Raw genomic sequence first — 26,523 nt, forward strand, 5'->3', positions numbered from 1 at the left:
TTGCTGTCTTGGGGAAGGGAAGCAGAAAAGGGAGGGAAAAAATTTGGAACACAAAGTTTTGCAAAGGTGAATACTGAAAACTATCTTTGTATGTATTTGGAAAAATAAAATACTATTAAGACTTTTTTTAAAAAATAAAGTAATTCAGATATATGGATCTGCTTGATGAGACACTAGTCATTTCAGTGGTGCTGATGGAATCAAGAGAAATGTTACTTTGATGATGATGATATTTAAAGACTCTAATATTGCTTGAGTATATACTTTTTGAAAGTCCTATCTTTGCAGAATTTCAATCTGCTTTTTATTTTTAGGCATTATTGTGAGATTTCTGTATATATGCATTTGCTTATGTGGCTTGGGAGTTAAAATGGAAATAATCAGGACTGAACATATTTCTGTATATGAAGAAAGAAATTATATTATAGAAAATATTTCCAAAATTTAGATACAAGTTTTAAGGGAATTTCTTATGGATAATTCAAAGGCCTAGCTTATCTTCAAAACAAGAATTTAATTTGTATGGGGAACATAGGGGTAATAATTTTCACCAAATTGACCTATGTATCCTTAATGTTTACAAACAGCAAATTAACAACTATCTGTGTATCATTGGGAAGTTATTTAACTTCCCTGGGCTGCTGTTACTTAAGGTATAAGGAATTCATTCATTCATCCAACAAACTGGACTTGTTGAATGAGCTAATTGGACTATATTTCTGGGGTCTAGGAGATAAAATTCTGTAAATGTATATTGAATAAGTATTATATAATACTTATTACATAATAATTATTATATAATATTATGCCATTATAAGTATTATTACATAATATTATGCCAGCCAATCAGTCTCTATTTGGCAAGTGAAGAAAGCACCAAAAGCATGACCTCATTTTCTGCCCAGAGCATAAGAAGCTGTAATGTGCTTGAATTGTGAGGGTCTGGTCGTCTGCTCAATTATAATCCTTCTCTGGGAGGAGATCTGTAAAATCTTTTCCTCTGTGTGCAGGTTTCTTGGGAGCTCTGAATCTCCTCCAGCTCTTGTCCTTTCTCAAATCAGACTGGTCTCCTTTCAGCCTGCCTGGCGTCAAAACTCTATATCAGAGTAGATTCTCTCAGACCCAATGCTGCCCTTTTTTTTATCCTCCCAGAGAATGGGTGTGTAAGAATTCAACGGGGCGTGGGGAAATACTTGCACCAATGAATTCCTAAGGTGTAAACTCCTTTTAAAGGCCCGAACCAAAGGTCTGAGCCAGAGAACTGTCAAGTCAGTCTGAGTTCTCACCTTGTAATTGTCCAGACAACCTGAGTTCACCTTGTCACTGTCCAGACAACCTGAGTTCTCACCTTGTAATCCTAACAAGAAGCCATAATCCTAAAGCCACAGGTCAAAGAGAGGCTCTGAAAAATCAAGCTTGACTTTTCAGGGACATCTGATATATCTTTTTCAGACTTAATGCAAACAAATTAGACATCAGAAGAAGAAGCAGTGTTATACAGACTCTTGAAATTTTAACATCAAGACATTTGGGCTAGACATAATTCAAAAGCAAAGTGAATAAAGTTATCTCAAAAGTCAGAATACAAAACACACATTTACTTTAGACATTGAGATATTTCAGAGAGCATTAGCCTTTTAGTTTTTTCCACATAACTAACTCTATTCTTCACTTTGCTGGACATAAGATTAAGCTATGTCTTGCTGACATTTGAGGTTAATAAGGAAAATTCTGGAAGGACAAATTTTCTTAAACAGTTTGTCTTATTTTAATTTAAAAAATAATAAATTTTAAAGTTTTCAAAGTGCTTTGGCTATCACATTTGGTCTTCACAACAACTTCACTATCCTCACTTTATAAATGAAAAACAGCCTGAGAGAGGTTCCTATTATAAAGAACACTCCTGAAAAGATAATTATTGTAAAAAATTAAGAAGAATATAGATTTTTATTTGAGAAGTGAAATTGAAATTTTAAACAAGAGTCTCAAGAAAGTTGCGTTAAATAGATGGTTGATTTTATTTTTTCTTATTTTCTAATATTATTCTAATCTAATTTGCAGATTTTTAAAAAATGAGATCCTCAATTTTACCAGATCAGAAGATACAAATGTGGAACTTTTTCTACCATGCTGGACTTACACACCCTTTCTGCAACTTGGAGTCTTAGAGAGTTGCTTGGGGTGCTTATAGGTTAAACAAACTTGTTGAGAGTCATATACCTACTGTGTTTGGAGGAAGAATTTGAACCCAAGTTTTTCTGATGCTGAGTCCAGTTCTCTATCTATCTGTATTATTGTGATTTTTCTAAACAATAATGTAAAATGAATAAAAAAATGACACTTCAATCTATGTTAAAAGGAATGTTTTTTTTTAAGCCTCTATTGGAAACATGCCATATGTATTGGAGGATGAGATTTCCTAAATGCTCTTTCCCTTTGACCAGATATTTCTAGTAAATCTTTCAAATTTTGATAGAACTTGGATCACTGAATTGCTAGAAAGAAGCAAGTCTATTATAGTTGATCATCACACAATCTCACTGTTACTGTGTATAATGTTTTCTGGTTCTGCTTGCTTCACTCAACATCAGTTCATGTAAATCTTTCTAGGTGTTAGTAAAATCACCTTGTTTATCATTTTTTATAGAACAATAATATTACATTACTTTCATATACCATAACTAATACAGCCATTCCCCAATTGATGGGCAAATACTCACTTTCTAATTCTTTGCCATTACAAAAAGAGCTGCTACAAACATTTTGGTAAGTGGGACCTTTCCCCTCTTTTATGATCTCTTGGGATACAGACTAACTGGATCGAAGGTATAAATTAGTCACTTTAAAAATTTTTTATTATACTTTTTTTTGTTGTTGTTGAGGTAATTGGGATTAAGTGACTTGGCCAGAGCCACACAGCTAGGAAGTGTTAAGACCATACACATTTTTTAAATCTGACTCCAGCTATTCTTTAGAATGTTCATCTTTAATCACTTCCTTTATTTGAGGACCCACAGATATTACTTTGGTTTTAACCTCACAGTTTCTTGGAAATTTGTATTTTAAATAAAAAAATTACCATTGTAATTCATTCCTTTCATAAACATTTTCAGCAAACCAAATTTAATGCACAATTGTGGGAAGAAACTCTTTTTTTTCAGTCACTGGTTGGTTTACCATATTTCCCTTTTATGGAGTCAGTTCTTGCCTTTGATGTCAGATTCATGTATTTTTTTCCTCACTTTGTTTTCACAAAGAAAGTAGTTGTACCTTTGTTATACCAAATTGTAATCTTGATAAAAGAAGCTATCATTTTTACATCCCCATATATGTAGCAAGAATACCTTTTCATATTTAAAGTTTATTAATAACTAATGTTTATCAAGATTTTGAATTTATTTTGGTGCCCTCTTATACATAGCTTCTTTATTTCTGGCAAAGGTAACACCATCCTTACTTGAACTTGATTGTTCCCTTTTCTTAATATTTCCCACATCAGCTCTATGCCCTATCTACTCTACTTCCATAATATCTCTTGCATCTGTTCTCTTTCTCCCTATTCACACAGCTACTATCTTAGTTCAGCCCCTCATCTACTCATACTTTTTAATTATAATATACTCTTTCCATTGATCTTCCTCCTTTCAGTCTCTCCCTTCTCCAATTTATTCTCCAAACACCTGCCCAAGTCATATGCTTAAGCTCAGGTCTGACACTCATCTGTTTGAAGAACTTCATAGGCTCCCTATTGCCTCAAGTATTTGTGGGTTATTTACAAGTCTTTCTAGTCTAATTCCAACCTATATTTCCAGACTTATTTCACATTACTGCGTCTTGTGCATTCATACTCCAGATAAATTAGAATAATTGCTATTTCCTGTACATAATATTCCATTTCCCATCTCTCTGTCCCTTTCCTAGAAAGTTCTTGCTTCTCATGTTGACCTTCTGGAATAATCTCTAATTGCCCTAACAGTGCCATATACTTCAGGAGACCTTTTTCTGATTCCCTCCAATTATTAGTGCTCTTCTTTCTCTCAAAATTTATTTGCATTTGCTCTGTGTGTTTGTATGTATGTATGTATGTATATTATGTGCTTATCTGCACACATATTGTTTCTTGCCTCTTAAGTTTTCAGTTAGCAGACCATAATCTAAAGAGCAGTTTCATTTTTGTCTCTGTATCCCCAATGCCAAGAATCGTGTCTAGTAAGTGTTTAATATATGCTTGTTGAATTGAATAAAATTGAATTGATTCCATATTTTTTTTTTTTTTTTACAAAAGCTAAAAGTTCATCTTTGGATGTTAAGGTCATGAACAAATTCATTTAAATCTGCTTGAATTATGATTTTTGAGGTGGGAATAGTATGTTCTATGGATGAGTGGCCTCTTACTCTTCCCCTTCTTTATCATTCTTTGCTTTATCAAAGCCTTCTGAATCATTAGGATCACCTTTAATCAGATGTAGAGGTTCTGTTGGTTTCAGTACAGCCAGTTTATTTGTTTTATTTTTTTGTAAACAACAATGTCAATAATCACAAACATTTACATTTACAAAGAAGAACAAGAAAGGAGACTGTATAAGAAAATGTGACCTTTGACATTTCTTAAAAAGTAATATATATTGATTGGGAAGCTATGTGGTGCAATGGATAGAATATCAGCTCTAGAGTTTATCAGAATCTGAGTTCAAATGTGGCCTCAGACACTTGACACTTTAGCTGTGTGACCTTGAAGGAGTCATTTAACCTCAATTACCTCACCAAAAAAGTAATATATATTTAAAATTTTTAGTAAAGTTGTAACAAAGTTAATTGTATTTATCTTCTGAACTTTACATTTTTTTCTTTAAATAAAAGGTTTTAAAGTTTTATTCATTTTTTCACATCTCCCACTACTCACGAACCTATTTCTTCCTACAAGCTTTCCTTTGTACTAAATACATATGTAGTCAAGCAAAGCAAATCATCACATTGCCCATGTCTAAGAATGCATATCTCATTCTGTATTTTTAGTCCTTTCCCTCCTAGCCAAGAGGTGGGAAGTATGTTCCATTATCAGTCTTTTGAATTTAGAGTTATTCATCCCTTTGATCAGAATTTGCAATTACTTTATTATGTAAAACAAATCTTGGAACTAATGGGTGTTACAGGATGTTTAGACTTGTAGATAATTTCTGGTATTGAACAAAAATAGCAATCTATTGAATGATCTTTTTTGTTCTCTCCAAATCATAAGAACCATAAACAGCTTATGACAAGACCCATGTACTCAGCCAGTTACAAATCTAACATGTGATATAGCAATGTGAAAGGTCTAAGCCCCTGTAAAGTTTCATCTCAGAGATTTAAAATTAACCATTATAATCATAACAAAAAATAGTCATATGATTGACACACTTGTAGGATTTAGAGCTGTTTACTTTAGAGGTCATAAGGACTAACCCCATACAGAGAATTTTAGTAATGTACACCAACATCAACAAAATACAAAATAATTGAGAAAATAGGATTAGAAAAATAGTTATATTTACCAAATGATCCCTAGAACACAATCAACAGAACAATCTGTTACATGTTGAGAGTTTAACTTTAATAACTAAATTCTTGGTCTGAAGATTCCTAAGCAAGGACTTTACATATTATACAGAAAAAATTCTCCTAGTGACTTCTTACTACTTTACTTCACCTGCCTCTCAATCAAATTAGAATTTATTATAACCTTGTATCACAGTCTTTGACACTAGTGTTTACCCTCTTCTCCTTGATACTCTCTTCTCTCTAAAATTTTGTGGCCACTCTATCCTGGTCCACTTTCTACCTTCCTGACCTCTCCATTTCTATCTCCAAAAGCTGGATCTTTATATATATATATCATACTTTGGATATATGTCCTTGATCTTCTTTTCTTATTGGTTTATACTATTTAAACTTGGTGAAGTTTTACTTGTCATTTCCCATGTTTTAAATTATCATGATGCTGATGACTCTTGGAACTATTTGTGCAAGCCTAACCTTTTTCCTGATTCCAGTCTCAAGCTGTTTGTTGATTATCTCAAACTGGATATCCATAAATGTAATTCAGGCTTGTCTGGGTATGCTCAATTTTAACATGAAGATAGAGGCCCTTGAAGGACCTTTTGAGCATACATGGAGTCTCTCACCACATAGATGGGAGAATTCTCCTTTGATTGACAGCCCATATATTTAAAACTGCTGTGACTGAGATGGTACTTCTTTTTGATTTCATTTTTTCACTCTTTGGCCATCTTTTGGCTGGGTGAGTAAAAGATAGTAATTGAATATGTGAGAATATAGCCTTCTTCTGATCCTTCTCTTTTACTCATGACTGAGAAACGGTCTGGGGGATGAGGCTGTTTTTGTTTCTCTTCTATGTTTCTCTTCAGTTTCTGGTATTGGAGGTGGCCCTCAAGAGAACCATGGCAGACTTAAAGCTGTTTCTACAGATAGGATGGTGAAACCAGTCATCCCAGCATGGAAATTCTGAGAAATCAGAATTCTTAGAATTTGAGTCTGAGAGAGATTTTGGACTTGAAATTGGGACTATGTTCTATTAGAACCAAGCTAAGCTATGAACTCAATTCCTAAGTTGTTCAAGAGGGAAGGGGGTATATGCCTTCTATGAATTTGGGGAGTAAATTTGTTTATTTGTGATTATTAGTAAATATTTTTATGTAAAAGTTAATCTGATTGTTCATAGCTATTGAAAATCTTATATTTGGTGTGAAGGAATATTACTGGTCCGGATTAGAGCCAATGAGAGGGAGTCCAGATATCCTCCAGCCCCCTGAGGTGTACCAGAGAACCTTGAGGGAAGAGAGAAATCTAAGACACTGGCTTTCAAGTATTGGGGGCCAGAGTTGGTTAGTGTACATGAGGTGCAATGTTACATGTACAAAAGATTCATTCCCTGGCACCCCTCTATCCATCTTCCCAACTTTTTTTTACTGTGTAGACTATTACCATTCTCCCAGTCACTCAGGTTTGCAACTTAGGTTTCATGTCCTACATCCAACCAATTGCAACGTCTTATAATTTCTAACTTTGTAAACCCTGGAATTTTGCAATAGTTTGCTTGCTGGTCTTCCTGATTCATTCTCTCCTCCACTCTTCTGTCAGATTTATATTCCCAAAACATGTCTAATCATGTCCCTTGCCCCACTTCCCATTTAATCACATTCTGGTGATTTCCAATTGTTTCCAGGATCAAATATAAAATCCTCTCTTTGGTTTATGAGACTTTTTAGAACTTGTTCCCTTCCTGCCTTTCCAATCTTCATCAATCTTATGCTTTCTATGTATTCTATTGATTGAGGATTTTCCATGATTGTCTTTCATGCCTTCATATTTCCTTCCTCATCTTTGACTCCTGGCTTCCTTCTAATTTGAACTAAAGTTTCACCTACTGTAAGAAGCCTTTCTTTATCTTCCTTAATATTCCATCTTTTTCTCTGCTGATTTTCTAATTTATCTTGTCTTTATCTTGTTTGTATATTGTTGTTTCCATGTTGTCTCCCCCATTTAAGTATGGGCTCCTTAAGAGCAGGGATTGTCTTTTTTTTTTTCTTTTTTGTATCCCCAATGTCTGGCATATAGTAGGCACCTAATAAGTGTTTATTGACTGGCTATTTTGTCACTTAATAATGGTATATTAGAGATATTCTGTTTGCACTGTCTAATTCTGCATAAAAAGCATTTAAAACATCAAGAAGTTTCCAGGTGAAAAAAAGTGTGCAGAAACAATGTTATCCTTTCCTCTTGCTACATGACTATCTCATCTCTTTTTTTAGCTATAAATTTCTGATACCTTTTGTACCAATTTTGGCATGCAATTCATGAATTGTAACTAATAACAATAATGGACATTTATATAGATTATTGCATTTGAATGCTTGCAACATTCTTATGAGATAGATACAACATTTAGAGACAAGGAAACTGTGGCTTACAGAGCAAATATATATATATATATATATATATATATATATATATATATATATATATATATATATATATGATGCTATCTAGGCTCACTATATATACTTCCATTGTCTTTTGGGTAATGTACAGCTTTGCTTATTCAGAAACTGTAGTGTTTCATGATTCATATTTATTTAACATCACTGGAAGAATGTTGGTGTTTAAAAGAAGGGCCTTTAGAGAGAAACTTAGCCTCTTTAATGGCAATTTATCATTTCCCAAAAGCAATTTAGTTTATTATTCAACTTTTCTTCAATTCTGGTGTGTCCAGATATATGTGCTGATGGGCCATTTTTATAAATGTGCATCCAACTGTGTATTCTTCAATGGTTAACCAACTCTCCTCCTCATGTGAATTTTCAGGCCAAACTCTAATATGTTTGTGGATCTTGTTTAGGAAGCTCTTCTTGTTCTGAGTTTTGATATATTAACAGATTACTAACAGAAATATAGTGGGGATCTTACTAAGAAGGTAGTATGATACAATGAGAGAACATTATCTCTGGAGACTGAAGATTTGGGTTCAAATATTATCTCTACTGGTGTCTCTTCATCAATGAAGAGAAGAAATTAGAAGAGATGGCCTTTGAGTTTCTTTCTAGCTCTAGCTCTAAAAAGAATCTCTCTAGATCTGGATCCTTAATCAGAATTTCACAGACAGCAACATCTTTGGCTCAGATTATACTTTGCTTTACAATAGGAATGAGGAAGTCAGAAGGTGAAGCTAAAATAATGGAATACAGACAACAACCCAGCTAAACTTCTCAATGTTGCCCTCTTAACAATTTTAAAACAATTCCTTAAGTCAAATTCTGGAGTAGCAAAACTAACAAGAGGTCTGAGTGAGATATTTTTTCAACTTAACACAACTTAGAAGATCAGTAGGAGAGGTCTTTGACACCAGGGGTGGAGCCAGACTTGAGATCAATAGCAGCACCAGGTCTTGGAGGCAGGTGCAACCATGGAAACAGCAGCAGCAATAGAGCAGCAGTTTTGGAATCTCTCAGTTCAGAGGTAGTAAGGAAAGGATTCAGAAAATTGGTCAGCAAAAGATTATGGAGGACCCTTTGCTGGCACTGGATACAGAGCTAGGCATATAAACAGTTAAAGCCAATGAGAGGGAATCCAGATATCCTCCAGCCCCCTGAGAGGTACCAGAGAATCTTGAGGAAAGAGAAATCTAAGACATCTGGCCGTTAAGTGGTGGGGGCTACAGGTGGTTAGTACACATGAGGTGCAATGTTGCATGTACAAAAAACTCATTCCCCATCCCGTTCTGTGTCACAATTCTCATTCTTCACAAGGGAGCATGGGCCTTGACTACAGTTCTAAGACCAAGAGTAGTGTTAGCACTTGTTGTGGGAGAGTATGTGATCTGGTCACAGTTCCAGACTCAAGAGGAATGCTATTACTTGTAGGGGAGAAGGGAATCCTCTTGGGTAAAGAGTAGAGAGTTGATCAGGAGAGCAGTGGCCAATCTGTCTCTGGATTAAGTCTTCTTGGGAAAAAAAACACAAAAAACAAAAAACAAAAATTTACAAACCCTCCAAAACAAGCTCTGAAAACAGAAGCACAAAAAAGTTATAGCTGGGACAATATCTCCCTATCCCCATGTGACCTTAAAATTTAAAGTGAAGAAATAAACTGGAAAAGTGAGAAAAATCACAAAAACAAATAAACAAAACCTTGACCTTAAAAAAACCCCAAAACAAAAAATACCCCACTGTTGTGGCAGGAAAGACTCAGAAGAAGGCAATCCTTTAAAAATATCTGCAAGAAAAGCCTCAAAAAATATGTTAATTGGACCCACATTCAACAAGAATTCCTGGAAGAGTTAAAGAGAAAGGAAAGGTAGAGGAAAAAGTTGGGAAAAGAAATCAGAGTAATGTAAGATCTATGAAAACAAATTAACATCTTGGTAAAAGAGGCACACAAATACTGAAGAAAATAACACCTTAAAAATAGAATAGTAACTAAGTAGTTCAGTAGGCCTGAAGTCAAGAGGACCTAAGTTCAAATCTGGCCTCAAGACACTTAACACATCCTAGCTGTTCGACCCCGGGGCAAGTCACTTAACCCCAATTGCCTCAGAAAACAAAACAAAACAGAATAGGTCAAAGGTAAAAGGAGGTACAAAAATTCTCTGAATGAAAATAGCCTCCTTAAAATTAGAATTGGGCAAGTGGGAACAAAATACTCCAGGAGACTTCAAGAAACAATAAAACAAAGTCAAAAGAATGAAAAAAAAATTGAAATATCTCATCAGAAAAACAGCTGACCTGAAAAAAAATATCTAGGAGAGATAATTTAAGAACAGGCAGTTTTCAGAAGAAGAAATCAAAGTTATCTATAGTCATGGAAAAAAATGCTCTAATCAGTATTAGTTAGAGAAGTACAAATTAAAACAACTCTGTGGTAGCACTTCATGCTTATTAGAAATGACATGCTGGAGGGGATAAGAGAAAACAGATACATTAAGAAACTGTGGGTGGAGTTATGAACTGGACCAACCATTCTGGAGAACAATTTTGAACTATGCCCAAAGGGGTATCAAACTGCACTTATATTTTTGTACCTTTTGTACCAAGATAATTCCAATCATCTCCTTCCATCACGATGGAAAATGCTATCCACCTTCAGAGAAAACTGAGAACTCTGAGTGCAGAGTGAGTGTGTGTGTGTGTGTGTGTGTGTGTGTGTGTGTGAGTGAGAGAGAGAGAGAGAGAGAGAGAGAGAGAGAGAGAGAGAGAGAGAGAGAGAGAGAGAGAGAGAGAGAGAGACAAACAAACAGACAGAAAGAGAGAGAGAGCTAATGTGGGAATATTTTGCATGATTTCACATGTATAATTTATATTATCTGTTTGCTTTCTTGGTGGTAAGGGAACCAAAGGAGGGAGAAAGAGAATTTAGAATGCAAAATTATAAAATAATATTAAAAATAAATAATATACTTGGTTTTTAAAAACAAATTATGAGGTCTTTGAACACAGATTTTGATTGTGCTTTTCAAGAAATCTTATATAATTGTAAAATAACAATGGGACACAGTTTGTTGTCTATAACTTTATAGAACATGACTTCTAATTCACACTTATTCATCTTATTTTTGAACAATGAATATTTATTAAGCTGCTAATTTGTGTACTGGAGATACATAAGATACAAAGATACAAGATATAAAAATAAGATGATACTGATCCTGATATCCTAGAAATAACATTTACCTTTGGGAAAACAGAAAGTTAACAAATAAAAACTAGGTTTGGGTGATTTTTCCAGGAAATTCTGAATCGAAAGCTGTTGGGAGGACAGATTAATGAAGGGTTTAAGAAAGTAGTGACACCTGAGATAAGTCTTGAAGGAAGATAAGATCTCTAAAAGATAAGAAGATGATGAGGAAATGCATAACATATATGTTAGTATTTTTTTTTAAGCAGAAAGTAAATTTACTTAGGCAGATATTTGATTTCTTACTATGTTATATTTGTATGTGTCCATATGTAAGTCATCAATGTGAAACTAGGATTTATACTTGCCAAATATCGGAAGTATTTGGACTGACTGTTAAAGAAGGGGTAAAACTTTTATTATATATGATCACCTCATCAGGGCCAGGGAGACTAAGAAAGGCTTCCTTATAAATCCTTTACACAGGAATGGGAATTTAGGGAGTAACAAATAATTACATGTATATAAAGTATTCTATACTTAATATATGGAATAGATGTTCTTACAATGCTTTTATACACAACTAATTATGGAAGGATACGTATACATACATGTATCTACAATCTATAACATACAAATAGGTATGTCAGTCTCTATGTGTATACATACATGTGTACATGCAATATGCACTCAAAACATCTATACATATACACACATGTATACACTACACATTCATAAAGTCTATGTGTAAATATAGGTTTAATTAGCTGTATTTGATATGTGCGTGTATATATATAAATATATGTGCAAATATAACGTGTATAAACGCTTATATGTGTGGGCACCTTGGTGGCAATGGATTGAGTTCTGGATCTGAAGTCAGAAGATTGATCTTTGAGTTCACATCTGGCTTCCAGCATGTAGTCCTCAGTTCTTCATCTGTAAAAATGAACGGGAGAACTGACAACTCTTTGCCAAGAAAATCCCAAATGAGGTCGGGAAGAGTCAGATAAGAATCAAATGACTGAACAAAAACAACAACAAAATATATACATATATAAAGTAAATATATGGGTGTATATAAAATACTTGCATGCATACATATGCATATATGTGTAGACCTTTGTAGAGAGGACAAATGGGTTAATAGATAATATATGAATATGTATTGCATATATATGTAGATATGTGTGTACTGTGTAAACATGTGAATACACACACATACATCACCATCACTTCCCTCCCCACGTAGCACACTATGATAACGCACTCTGGGGCATCCCACCTCCCAAACTCGGTTACAGAGCATCCTCGCCCATGAACCCTACAAACCAGTTTTCAGGCCTCCACGTGTCCCAGACTCAGGGCGGTCCCGGGCTCGCCACGTGGCCTGGAGCGTGCCGCCCCTGCCCTGGCCCAGGCTGGCCCTGGCTGGGCAGAGGGGGGTGCCGGCCTCGCCCCGCCCCGCCCCGGCTGCTGGTCGGCCGCACGCCTCTGAGGGCCACACTGTGCCGGGCCCCCAAGGGAGGGGAGCTGGCCTGGGGCTAGGGAACCGCGGGGGTGGGGGGGGAGGGCGGCCCCTTTAAGGAGTCGCTCTGCGGTAACCCGAGCCCGCAGTCGTGGCGCAGCGGCCACAGCACTTCGGGCTCCTCCCGGTGGCAGCGGCGGTGGCGGCGGCTCGGAGTTCGGCTCTCAGCGCTCGCTCGCTTGTTCTCGCACGGCGGCAGAGGGGAGGCGCGGGCCCAGGAATAGACAGCTCTGCAGACCGCGGGGACCCTGGCCCAGGTGACGCGGGCGCGGCTCTGCCGAGGGGCAGGGGACGAGGGTGGGCACCGCAGGGCATGGCCCAGCTGGGTAGGGCTGGGGCGCGCCCCGCCGCAGGTGGGCTGCCTGTGCGGACGCGCTCAGCCCCGGCCCTTCGGGCCCCTTCACGCGCGGAGGGGTACCACGCCACTCGGGGACGTCTCTCCCGCGTGGCCCTTCGGCACGGTCCTCAGCCTTTGGGTTGCAGCCCCTCCGAACCACTGCGAGAAAAGCCGAGACCCCGAGCTCCGCGCGCCAGTGGGCACGGTCCGAGCGACCGAGATTGGCCAGGGGAAAGTCCAGAGTCCGAAGACTTCCCGCAGGTGGCCTGTGCGGGTCCGTGGGGGTATTTACCGCTGTCCTCCCGGGGGCTGCTGACCGGCAGTGAGAGGAGCCCTTGGCATGCTCCCTGTAGTGGATCGGGCCGGCCCCTCATTTGCCATGTGCCTTTGTTTACCCAGCTTTGAGGCAGGAGGGGATTGGAGAAGAAGAGTGCTTGCTTCTTCCTACCTTCAAAGGAGAACTTTTAGTTTAGGATGATGTGGCGATAAATAAGGCAACCTTTGAAAGTGTTACTCCTTCCCCTCCCTTGCGTTAGATGGACGCCCTTGTTTCCATAATCAATGACTTGATCTGCTGCTATTCTTGGTGGGGAGATATAGAGTGCCAGTGTTGTACCTTAGTGAATATGTTGATGAGACATTTTATGAGAACATCCTCACATTTTGGACTTGTTTTCACAGGTTATGACCATTCTTAATTCGTAAAGAAATGACATTAGTGTTGTTAATTAATGTATAAAGTAGAGACGATCTGCCAACTTTTAGTAATGTTTTATTCCCTCATAGATTGAATTGGATGGAATTAGCTTTTGAGCTGTTTCTTAGGGAAGTACTATATATGTGTGAATATGATAAATCAGGCATTCATCTTTATCCCATTAAGGTAATAAAAGAAGAGAATATGTGTCTTTAAATGTTTATCAAATAGAGGATTTTTTTGATTTTTTTTTCCCTCTCAGTTTTGTATGACAGTGGCTACAACAAAGCATATAGACAGGTCTCAAACTATTCTTATAAAAATGATTGCTGCTACCCCAATTGGGAGAAACCAGTCACTTTCCTTTACACAAAACAAGTCTTATGGATAGTTTTTTTTTTTAATTGCTCTCATTTGCTATGGCATTTTTCCAATCCTCTCTAGATGCCAAGAGAGATAGATACAGCACAGCAATCAATCAAGATTTAGTAAACATGCCTACTATGTGCCAAGCACTGTGAACATATTCTGGGAATACTTCAACTCTTCTGTCTTTCCAGCTTTTATTTACAGGCTAAGATATTCCTCCCTTCTCATTTTCCTTTTTCTCCTTTCTTTTTAGGAGTTTATGGAATCTGAGATAGTCTCAGGGTAGGTCTCTGCATATTACTTTGTGGAAATTAGGGGGAGGATCTGCTGAAGATGTTGTGTTGGAGGTGGCAAGAAGGAAAAGAAAGGTTGCTTCAGTAGGATCCCTCTACACCTCACTTTTCTGTAGCTTTGCCCTTATTTAAACCGTGGAGGAGTCGTCATGGAAGTGAAATAGGGGGATTTTCTGTTCTTTGGGAGGGGAAGGGTCTGCAAATACTTTTTTTTTTTCAACTTTGTTATAGCTTTTTATTTACAAGATATATGCCTGGGTAATTTTTCAGCATTGACAATTGCAAAACCTTTTGTTACAATTTTTCCCCTCCTCCTCCCCACTCCCTCCTCCAGATGGCAGGTTGACCGATACATGTTATATATGTTAAAATATATGTTAAATACAATATATGTATACATGTCCATACAGTTTGAAAATACCCTTCTGATAACTACAGTTGAAACACTAAATGCTTTTTTCCCCACGGAAACATTATTGCTTATGTTGTTTTTGGTTTCCTTAGACATGTCTTGAACCAAAACCATTCTCTCATTGATTGGCCAGACTTAGAGCCTGGGCCAATCCCCAAGTAATCTTTGGGTCCTGATTAACTCAGAATGAATGCAAATAACAATCAATTTTGTTTTGGCTAGAGATCCTGGCCCTCCCAGATTTATATATTTAGATTTTATTTTTTTTTTGGACTAGATGAAAGAGGCCCTTCTTTGTCTCAGTTTTTACCTAACTTTAATCATTGTGTCTGGTTGAAGCTTAGCTTAAAAAGGTGAAGGTCTCCCACTGCATCTGGGGCCATCTCCAGGTGACTTTAGACAGACTTCCCTTATTTAAATCCAATTCACTTACATGTTGTGGCATCATCTCCTTGATGTCGTGGTCCTCTTCAAGAACGGACAAACAACTGTAGAACAATACATTTTTTACATTATAAATTATTAACTTCTTTGGGTTGACCTGAGAGTTTAACCATCATTTATATTGTTTACCTCCATGTAAAATTGTACCTCACTGTTTCAAACAACTAATTTAGATCATGACAACTATCATTAAAGTTGATAGGGATAGAGATTGGACCTCTGATTTCATCTTTATGAATGAAGACACTTCCTCTACTGAGGTTGAGGAATCCTCCAGGTGAAATTCTGCTAGAAGGTTGACAGTTTAAATGGTTTTCCCTGGTTCACACAGCTAGAAGATGTCAACTGTGGGATTTGTGATTAAGATTTTCTTGGCTTTGAGAACAGCTCTGCTCTTATGTTATCTTTGAAAACATTATTGGATGAATAGACTTAGAATTTGTTTGCCTCTTAACCACTTCCTGGTCTTTGGGATCACTCTGTTTGGTATAGCTATTTGAGTTGTAGTTTTGTAGATCATAATCTCTTTTTAAATCTTATCACCTTCATCAACTTCTGTGTTTATAATGCCTCAATCGTGATAGAAATGGGACTGGCCTAAAACTTAAAGTTATCTTGGAACCATTAGAAAAAAAATAGTGTTCACTTGTATTTTCCTCATTGGATTAACTCAGCTATTGTCTATATTTTGTTTAGGAATAATGAGTCTGTATATCTGTATGAAAAATATTCCATCAATTTTTTTTCTAAACTTTTAAGGAAGGGAAACCTGAGCCTGTGTTCAGGAAAGCAAATTTAGTAATGTAATCATAACAAAATTGGAAACAAAAGTTATTTTGATGTGTTTCATTTGTTGTATGATTGTTGTGCTGCATTGTAATTAAGCTTAAATTGCAAACTGTTCATGTAAATTGTTGTAATTAGTAATCCTTGGTCATGATTTCCTTATCCTTAAAATGAAGGAGTTGGGAAATGGCTTTCTAATTCTAGATCCTTGGATTTCTTTATTTTACCTGATGGAAGGTGGGAATTGAGTGAAGAAATTAGTTCAAATCTTGTGAAGATCCCTGTATCCTCTACTTTCCCCAGAGATTTCTTTTTTTTAATAAAGCACACTACCTACTCATCTCTCCTGAAAGACTATGGGCCAAGGTAGTAGAAAGAGAAAAAGAAATGTCATCCTTAAGTGCTTTGTTTCCACCAAAGGAAAGGGTAAGAAAAGGGAAAATAAATAAGGGAAAAGGCATTTCCCTTTGTAGCATTCTGATGTTTAATATGCATAGTGTATAGCTACTTCCTAATTGCAATAGAAAGTAATACAAAAACCTTAATCTTGAACTTTTACTTTGAAATCTCATTTTGAAAGAGATTTAGATTGAAAATAATATTCCTGGGAGGGTTAAGTAGTGTCCTAATGAAGGAATGGTAGTTTTGAAGTTTGGAGGTGAGAAAAGAACTATTTTGTTATAGAGTGAGATAGAAGAGTGGATCTGATGTAATAGAATATTTTCATAGCCAGTGAGCCAGTATAAGGACTCAGGTGCTAGAGAAAAAAAGGGAATAGAAGTCAATTGCAACTGTCATGTTATTCTTTTCAGATTTTTGTCTTTCTTTCTCCACTTCCCATGATCATACTATGAGGGGAAAAAGAGACAGATTGACTTTTCTCAAATCAAGAGTAACAACTTATTTTTTCTTTCTTTTTTCTCATTTTCTCACCAAACCAGTGATAGCTCCATGTTTCTGTGTGCTGGTTCCATGGCAAAGTAATCCTGAATAGTGAAACCTGGCAAGAAGGATAAGCTATGTATTGTCAGTCAATTAACAAATACCTAGTATGTTCTGGTAGTCACTAGGGATACAACCAAATGAAAAAAAAATCACTTCCTTCAAGGAACTTCCAATGTAGCCTGGAAAGACTGGTACATATCTAGATATGTATATATAAAAGAGTTACAAAGTACTTTTTGAAAGGGGGACACTAGCCTCTGAGGAGATTTGGAAAGCCCTCTTGTGGAAAGTGGTACTTGAGCTGAACTGAAGTAAACTACAGATAATAAAAGATGGAGGTGAGGAGTATGAATTCTAGCCAAAGGGAACATTGGTGAAAGATAAATTGATTAGAAACAGCAGAAATAACAGTTTGACTAGACTATGGGGTTCCTCAAGGGGAGTGATATTACCTAAGGCTGTAATAATTGGTTGGGACTAGGTTGTAAAGGGGCTTTAAATGCCAAATAAGATCACTATATTTGATTCTGGATATGATAGAGAGTCACTGAAATGACATCAATACATATTTATTGCATTGTGACATCAATACATATTTATTGTCTGTGATACAGATACTATTATTGTAGGGAAACAAAAAAGTATGGTTACAATTTAGGAAAATTAGTTTTTCAGTTGTAAGAAGGATGCATTTGGAGGGGAAAGATTTGAAGTAAGGAAACAATTGTGAGATTATTATAATTGTCTTGGCAAGAGATGATAAATGTTTGAGTTTCTTGGTAACTTTGGGAGTAGCAGGAAAATATTGAATTCAAGAGATACCTTAAAGGTAGAAATGATAAAAATTTGACAAATGAGTGGACTGGAGGAGTCAAAGATTATACCACTTGTCATGTGTCTAAAATGACTGGAATGATGGTGGTGCTGCTTATAGAAATAGGGAAGTTGAGAAGAATGTTGAGTTATAGAAATAATGATAGCTAGTATATTAGATTTTAAGATTTTCACAATATTTTATTTTTACTTATTTATTTTTTGCTGAGGCAATTGGGTTAAGGGATTTGCCCAGGGTCACACAGCTAGGAAGTGTTAAGTGTCTGAGGGCAGATTTGAACTGGAGACCAGATTTAAACTCAGGTCCTCCTGATTTCAGGGCTAGTACTCTATCCACTGCACCACCTACCTGCCCCTTCACAATATTTTAGAAATATTTTCTCATTTGATGCTCAGAGCTACCCTGTGAGATACTTACTATCATATCCATTTTACAGACGAGGAAAGTGAGATTGAAAGGTTAAATGATTTGCGTAAATTCACATAGCTTATCTGTGTTTGAGGCAAGATTCAAATCAGTTTTCCCAATTTCAACTCTTGACACTTTCTCCACTAAATCTCTTAGAAGAATAATGAATTATGTTGCAGACATTAAGAATTTGAGGTGGTTATGAGACATCCACTTCTAATGAATTGAGACTCAGGAGAAAGTTTAAGTCTGTGAGATTCTGGCTTGGTGATAACTGAACCCATGAAAACAAATGAGATGGCTAGAAGAGAAAAGATAGCCCAGGGCAGTCTTGAGTTAGGGGACATGGGACAAAGGCAAAACCAAGAGAAAACACCAATGAGGAAAACATCAGCTGCTATGGATATCAAAAAGGCTAAGGAATGAGAAAAGGCCATCAGATATGGCAATTAAGAAATCATGGGTAACTTTGGAAAGAGTGGTTCTAAGTGAATGATGACATCAGAAACCAGATTGTAGAGTGTTGAGAAGTGAGAGCAGAGAAAGTAGAGATGAGCATAAACAGCTTCTTTGAGGAATTTGACTGAGAAGGGAAGATAAAAGATCATACCTTGCAGGGATGACTGAGGCTAGTGAGGGTTGTTTTTTCAGGTGGAGGGGACTTGGGCATGTTTGTAAGTAATCTGGGAAAGAACCATTTGATAGGGAGACTTTGAAGATTAGAGGGAGGGAGGTATGATACTGCAATCTGCTGGAGAAGAGAGGAGAGAATAGGGTCTATAGTAGTACATATAAGAGTTGACTTTAGTGAGAAGACCCTCATCTCAGCCAGTTCATCAGAGACTGGAATAAAGGAGGAGATAGTGGAGAACAAATCAAAGGATTTTGAGGGGAAGAGAGATCATGGCTAATGATAATACGTTTCCTCAGCAAAGTAGGAGGCAAAGTCTTTAGATGTGAGTGGAAAAAAGGAGGTGCTCAAGACTTATGGAGAAAAGAAGTCATAAGAAAGCCACTTTGGGAAGGGAGATAAGAAATCAATTAGGATAAAATGATTACCTTGCTGTAATGAGGGTCCAGTTGATAATAGATAACATAAATTTAGAATAAATGCTGTTCAGCACTGTTTGTGTAAATTTTTCCAGCTTTATTTAATAGCACTAAAAAAGGAATAAGCAAATGGAAAGAGTAGTCCAGAGTTTGAGTTTGGCAGTGCTGGAATGGCAATGGAACTAAGAACTAAAAAACTGAAGAGTAGAATTTACTGTAGAATTGAATTGGGCAGCTAAAGGGTTTAGACTAGGAAGAAAGGAAAACAATGCTAGAACTATTTATGACCTGGGAAAGGACTAAAGAATGGAACAAATAGAGATCATGGTCAATATGAAAATTAGGTTTTGAAAAAGACTTAAGATGTAGGGAAAGATAAAATGTTGGGAGATAATGATCTGATAAAGAAATTTCAGAGTTCTTGATCACAGAGGTAGAACATTTATTCATAATAGTGTAATCAAGACTAAGACCATTGTCCTTCTATCACTGAAGTGGAGAGGAGGAATAGATTATAGGAGATGAATAGATTGAAGAACTATGATGTAGAATGTTTGAGGGAATATTAACATATATACTAAAGTTCTTAATAGAAGGGCAGTAGTTGATATTATGAGGAAAACTGTTAGCCAAATGAACTGTTTGGGAACAAAGGAATTTCTTAGAGGTTGATAGATAACAGCTCCCCTGATAAGGATTTGGTGATAAATTAGGATACCATGAACATCAGAAAAAAAAGAAGTTCTGAGTGATGGTGATAGAAGAAGGATCTGAAAATGGTGATGGGTAGCAAGATGTATTCTGTCTTTCTTTTTAGGACCATTGTGCTGGGGGATGGGAGAAAATATGAAAAAAAGCTCAAGGAGTTCTGGAAAGAATGACCAGGGATGCCAGTGTCATGGGGGTAGTGGAGGCAGGGATAGGAGGTCAGTTCTGTGTGAGAACCAGAAGATGGAAGAAATACAAGAAAAAGATTTTGTTAAATATGGAATGGGAATTAAGAGGTAGGCAGAAATGGGGTGTGTTATTGGAAGTGAAGATTTGAGGTAAATGGAGAAATGGCAGAGGAGGCTGGCATGGGAAAATTATCTCTTTGGTGATTGGAGTGTATGTGTATGTCCATAATTGATAATATTAGTATATTAGACACATCAATTAGAAAATATAGATTACTTGTAGTTGCTGCTTACCATCCTATACATCTATATTTGGAACTTTGGGTAGTTTAAACATTATCTGTGGACAGAGATAAAGTACCAACCTTTGGAATTAAGGATGAAGGTAAATGGGATATCATGGAGAAAGATTTTCAGATCAAATAGAAATATAGAGACAACCCATGTAATAGAGATATTGGTTTTTAACAGTGAGAAACCAGACATCAATTAAGTTGTAAGAGTAAGCTTAGATATCCACTAGAGGATGCTTAGGTACTGAATTGAGAAAATAGAAAATAACTATGAGAGATTAGGTTTGATTGTCTTTAGGAGTTGGTAAAGCTTCTTTAATGACTTTATATTTATGGAAACTGAGGCCTTTTTAAAAATAACATTCTACTAGTGTTTTCAAATGGCTTTAAGACTTGGGCCATAACAATCTCCAAAGAACTAAAAATATATGTGCTGAGGCCCATAGAGAAGTACATGCTGGTTGTGGGCAGGTTATAACAGAATTGGTAAAGAATTATGGAGAATGGAAGCAAAGATTTTATAGTCTGGCCATATGTTATCAAGGATGAGGGATGACAGGTGGCTAACAGTGCTTTACAGGTATTCTCCTGAGATATGGGACAAAATGAAATCCAGTTGGCATTTTAGGCAGAGTTCCTGTGGCAAAGTTTAGGAAGTTGTTCAGAATAGACAAGGAATGGTTGGGTTTCCATCTTCATTGGAGAGAATACTATCATCATTGGTATCACAGATCCGTTTTAGACTTTTTATGCTTGTCTGTATTAAATAGTTGTAAATACTGTTATCCAGGATTTTGTGTTTGTTCACAGTTGAACTTAAATCTGTTTGGATTAATTTCTCAGCTGTTTATCTGTCGAAGAATCTTTGAAGTTGTTAAAGGAACATGCTATTCTCTGGACTCCTCTTGGCTTTTAAGTGCAAATGTCCTTTCCCGTGTAATGGGAACATACTGCTCTTTCAACATCTTTGGCTCCCTTCCCTTACTCTTCAACCAGCCCTTCTTGACTTTTAAATCTGGGGTCCATGAACTTTCAAAAATATTTTTTAGGACTGTATGCCAATATAGTTGTTTTCTTTTGTAAGTTATGTGCTTTATTTTATGTATTTAGAAACATTATTCTGAGAAAGGAGTTTATTGAGAAAATGAATTCAGGACATAGAAAAGATTCAAGAACACACATTATATATAGGTAGATCTTTGGTCTCCTATGTTTTTCCTGGTATTTTTCTCAGACATATTCATATATCAGTTTCTTCGGTTAGTCTGACTCACTTGGTCTCTGGTCAGTGGTTTCTTCATGTTTTGCATCAACTGCACACTTATTATTTCAGGTTAACTGATATTACTAACCTAAGAACATTATCAGAATTGAAGATTCAAGTGAGGATATAATAGCTATTTTTGAAAGGTTTGAAGATCTGCTATATATTTGAATGATTATACTTACTCTGTTTGGTTCTAGGAAATATAGTTATGATCAATAGATAGAAGCTGAAAAAAAGGTAGATTGAGGATTGATCTAAGCAAAATCTTACTAACAATGAGAATTCTCTGAAAGTGGAATAGGCTGCCCCTTCCTGGAAGCTCTGTAAGTTTACAAGCTAAATCCCATCATATTGTAGACATTATTCCTGCTCAGGTAATTGTTGGCCTCTCTTAATTTTCAGTTTACTATACTTAAGATCCACAACATGACATCAATCACAAGCATCAGCCTCTGAGAGGAAAAATGAACCCTACAGCAACTATTGCTGGCAAGGGAACAAAAGTTTTGAATCCTATTTGTACCTTTGTTCTCCTAAGAACTCTCCCTTGCCAAATTATCTTGCATTTTATATAAACTTGCATGCAAATACTGTTTCACTTTTGTGTTTGTCTTCTTAGTGCCTAACCAGGTGTAGTATGTGCTTAATAAATGTTTCATGATTGAGTGGTAAAGGAGGTCATAGATTTAAAGCTGGTAGGTTCATCCACAGAAGGACATTGGAGTTGGAAGCTGGGGACTATCACTGATTTACAATTTGCTTGATTTTGTACAAGTCACTTATTCATTTTAAACCTCAGTTGTTAATGGAGATGTTTTCTTTGGTCCCTTCCAGCTTTCTATCTGTGATTCTTTGAACCCCCTCTACCATCCTGTAACTAAAAATCCCCAATCTCTTCATAGCCACTCTCACAGATTAGGAAAATGAGTGATGGGACTATATTTCTGGAAGTGTAAACTTAAAAGTTGCAACTCCATTGCTAATTTTTTGGATGGTATAATGAGAAAATGGAACCTAATTGGATTCTTGGCAATTAGATTTTTTTTCTTTCAGTTATCTACTACTTTACAAACAGTATCTCATTTGAATCTTCTACCATCCCTGCAAGGCAAGTACTACAAGCATTATTAAAATCATTTTACAAATGAGAAAACAGAAAAATTGACTTGGCTGTAGTTACATAGGTTAGAAATGTATTGTTCCAATACTATATGATGATCAATTCTGATGGACGTGGTCATTTTCAGTGTTGAGATGAACCAAATCAGTTCCAGTAGAGCACTAAGGAACTGAACCAGCTACACCCAGCAAAATAACTCTAGGAGATGATTATAAACTATTATATAGAATTCCTAATCTCTCTATAATTTTGTCTGCCTGCATTTTTTAAAAATTTCATTCACAGGCTAATTGTACACTATTTCAAAGTCTGATTCTTTTTGTACAGCAAAACAACTGTTTGGACATGTATACATATATTGTATTTAATTTATACTCTAACATATTTAACACGTATTGGTCAACCTGCCATATGACGGGGAAGGGGAGGAGAGAAGGAGGGGAAAAATTAGAACAAAAAGTTTGGCAATTGTCAATGTTGTAAAATTACCCATGATATACCTGGTAAATAAAAACTATTAAAATTAAAACAAAAAAATAAAAATTTGGGGAAAAAAAAGAAAAGAAAAAAAGCAATGTAATGTTCCTACGTCTCCCAGACTTCCCTGACTTAAAGGCTTTCTACTCTGGGCTGTCTTCTGGGCAGAAAGAAGAAAGTTCTTGGGCACGAGGAAATGATTTATTTATTTTTTCCTTTGTATCTGCATTTTGTTTCATAAAATAAAATATTGGTGGGATCCAAAACCAAATAAACACAATACCTCTTGTAGATTGTGGAAATACACTTGTGACCCTGAGAATCCAAAAGTCATTAAAACTCAAGTAAACTGATCTCTGTGGAGACAACTACCCATGTTTCCAGGACAGTATAGGATGTCAGCATAGAGATCAGAGTATATAAATTTCCGGCAAAATGTAGGTCAGCATCCTTATGTCAAGAGCCTTTAATTCCAGCCTCGAGGAAGTAATTGGAAGCATTGTGTTTAAGCTGAGCCAGAACTGCTCAGTACTGGTTAATCCTCTAGTGTAGACCATCCACAGTTGTTCTTGGAGAGCCAGAGCATATGAAAGTATCACTGGAGGGTAGGGTAGGATTCATTAGCTACAGATTGGGACCAGGTCATCAGGATACCTTAGGGAGTCACTCTTCCTTTTTCTCTTAGTTTCTTTAGCATTCAATTATAGGACCATTTAGTCCTAGGAGAGTATAACTTTTTGGGAAAGGAATCTACTGATCTTTTGTCTGTCTCTGCGGATTGTAGGAGTAAACTAGAAATATAATAATTTCCACTTTGGGAAGCAGTGGGCCCCATGATTTGGAACATTTAAGGGAGGTCTTCGTGGCTTGAGTGAAGGAATCCTGGGAGCATAGAGGAGGGAAGGACAATTAGGAAAAGTGTCTAAGTCTGATGATTACCTTCCTCTCCCCCAACTGATTCCATAATTGACACTTCCAAATCAGGACAGGAACAGCAATAAGGGAAGGGCATTAGAGCAACACAACTCTTCTTTGTGCATCTTCCTTCTCCTTTTCCCCACAGAGACTTGGACCAAACCCCCTAAAACAAGACTGAGAAGGGCAGACCTACAACCAAGGGTATCATTAGGGAGCATTCATTGGTCATGATGGTTTCAAGCCATGGCAAGAGAAAGAAATCCCTATGGTGTGGAGAGGTTGCCAGATCTTGCTACATTATTATATTAAACTCTCACTGAAATTCTTGGGTTTATCTTTGCTCTATGCATTAGGAGACCTGGTGTTTTGTTTTTTTTAAATAATAAGCAGGAATGGAATCCTGCTTGGTGAGTCTTACCGGTTTCCCATCTCAGAAGTTTAAGGTAGTATTGTGTCTATCAGCTAGGAGACTTCTAGGATGAAGATTCCAAGTATAGAAGATTTTAGGTGTGATGAAGTTCTAGAAAGGAGGAAGAAGTATGGGATAAAGGCACGATAAAGGAATAAATGCTAGATATTGGAAAAAAAACTTTTTTTTTCCCCTGACAGTCACTGTAGTAATATAGTGACAGTTTTAGTAGGACAAGTGGTTGAGTGAATGGCTAGTATGGAAGACAGCCCCTTCTAATTTAATTCAAGACATTCTTATTAAGCAGCTACTTTATGCAGAACTCTTCATTACTGGGTACCCAAATGTGGAAAAAAAAACATATTCATTGCCTTCCTGGAGCTTACAATCTAATAGAATGCATACATATACAAATAACCACTTTGCAGAAAGGAACTGGATAAAATGCTTTATTATTTGTATTTGTAGACTGGGGAGAGGGATTTTCCTTTTGGGTGGAGGAAAATGGAACACAGTTTAGGAAAGATTGATGAAAATGGTTATCATTTGAGTTGTGTCTTGAAAGTATTTTAATAGGCAAAGATGCTTAGAGTTTTAAAAAACATGACAGCATGAAAGATGTAGGCTGGTGTGAAATAGTAAAGGGAATAATACAAATGGAAAGATAGTATAATCCTAGACTGAAAAGTATTCTTGGATTCTGGACTAAGGAATTTGAACTCTATTCAGTACTCAGCAGAGATTTATTGAGGGGATTTAGATGTAATATGATCAGCTTTATATGTAAGGAAGATTTACCTGGAGGCAGAGTGAAAAATAGGTTGGAGTAAGCCTGGATATGAAGAAAACATTTCTAGGAACAGTGTAGGTAGGAAGTTATGCTATGTTAGAGTAATGATATGATGAAAGAAGAAGAGCAATGATGTGATAGAGGGAGTAAAATCAACAGGATTTGGCAACTAATTGGATATAGGAGGTAAAGGATAGAGAATAATCCAAGGCCATCAACTTTTTTGCCTCTTCACGACAACTGAGCAGAGGAAAGAATAATTGTAGAGGATGAAGGAGAAGATTTAAACTCAGGAAGAGAGCTTTGGAGGAGATGGAGACATGATCACATTGACCCTGAATGAAAAATTAATGAAATTTGGTCTGTTTTGGAAAGGATATATCATAGATTTATACTAACTAGATGGATTTTTTTTTAACCTTGCCTACTTTTGAGATGCACAGTTGTAGTACTTTCCCTAAAACAACACTGATGTTTCTGCTTAACGTGCAGAGTAGAACTTTAGTGGAAGTTCATAATCCTGAAAAATAATGATCTTCTTACCTTTAATTCTGAATAATTGAAAAGTAAAGAGAAACATAACTGGTCTAAGAGGTAAATAAAAATTGTAGGAATCATTGGATTCATCAGGATCTTGATACTGGGTAGTTAATAAACAGTTATGGTTTTGTGACATAATATTAATGTATGCTAGATTGGTAGTAGGTTTTTTCAGTTTTTAAAAATTGGGGTAAGGAAACACTAAACATAGGGCAAGGTGAGTTTAATGTTATAGTTATTATTTTTTAAAAAATTATATGATGTTTAATGGTATGCACAGTAACGAGGCTGCATTGTACTTCAGTGTTATAAGAGTATAATTATATAGGGGTTGGAGAAGGATACTCTACCATCTCAGATCCCAACCCTTCTCTAACTTAGTAAATTATCTTCAAGAATTCATCAGCCAGTCTGCTGGTGATTCTCTCCAAACTTAAGCTGTCAAACTCAGACAATAGATATGTGCAATCTGTTGTTGGATTCCTCTTTAAAACAGTCTTAGCATAGTACTATTTTGTTAAATAAAATTTTATTTTATTT

At 36.4% G+C, this 26,523-nt stretch overlaps 1 protein-coding gene across 1 annotated transcript in view; it reads left to right on the forward strand.

Moving 5' to 3' along the window:
• The first annotated feature begins 12,822 nt into the window (after positions 1-12,822).
• The window catches only part of TLCD4 (TLC domain containing 4), a 73,106-nt gene continuing 59,405 nt past the window's right edge, over positions 12,823-26,523 (forward strand). Inside the window, exon 1 of the mRNA XM_074262751.1 lies at positions 12,823-12,954. The gene's annotated coding sequence lies outside the window, so the exon portion shown is untranslated. The remainder of the gene's footprint in view (positions 12,955-26,523) is intronic.

This window comes from Sminthopsis crassicaudata, chromosome 4 (assembly GCF_048593235.1).
Source record: "Sminthopsis crassicaudata isolate SCR6 chromosome 4, ASM4859323v1, whole genome shotgun sequence".
NCBI lineage: Eukaryota > Metazoa > Chordata > Mammalia > Dasyuromorphia > Dasyuridae > Sminthopsis > Sminthopsis crassicaudata.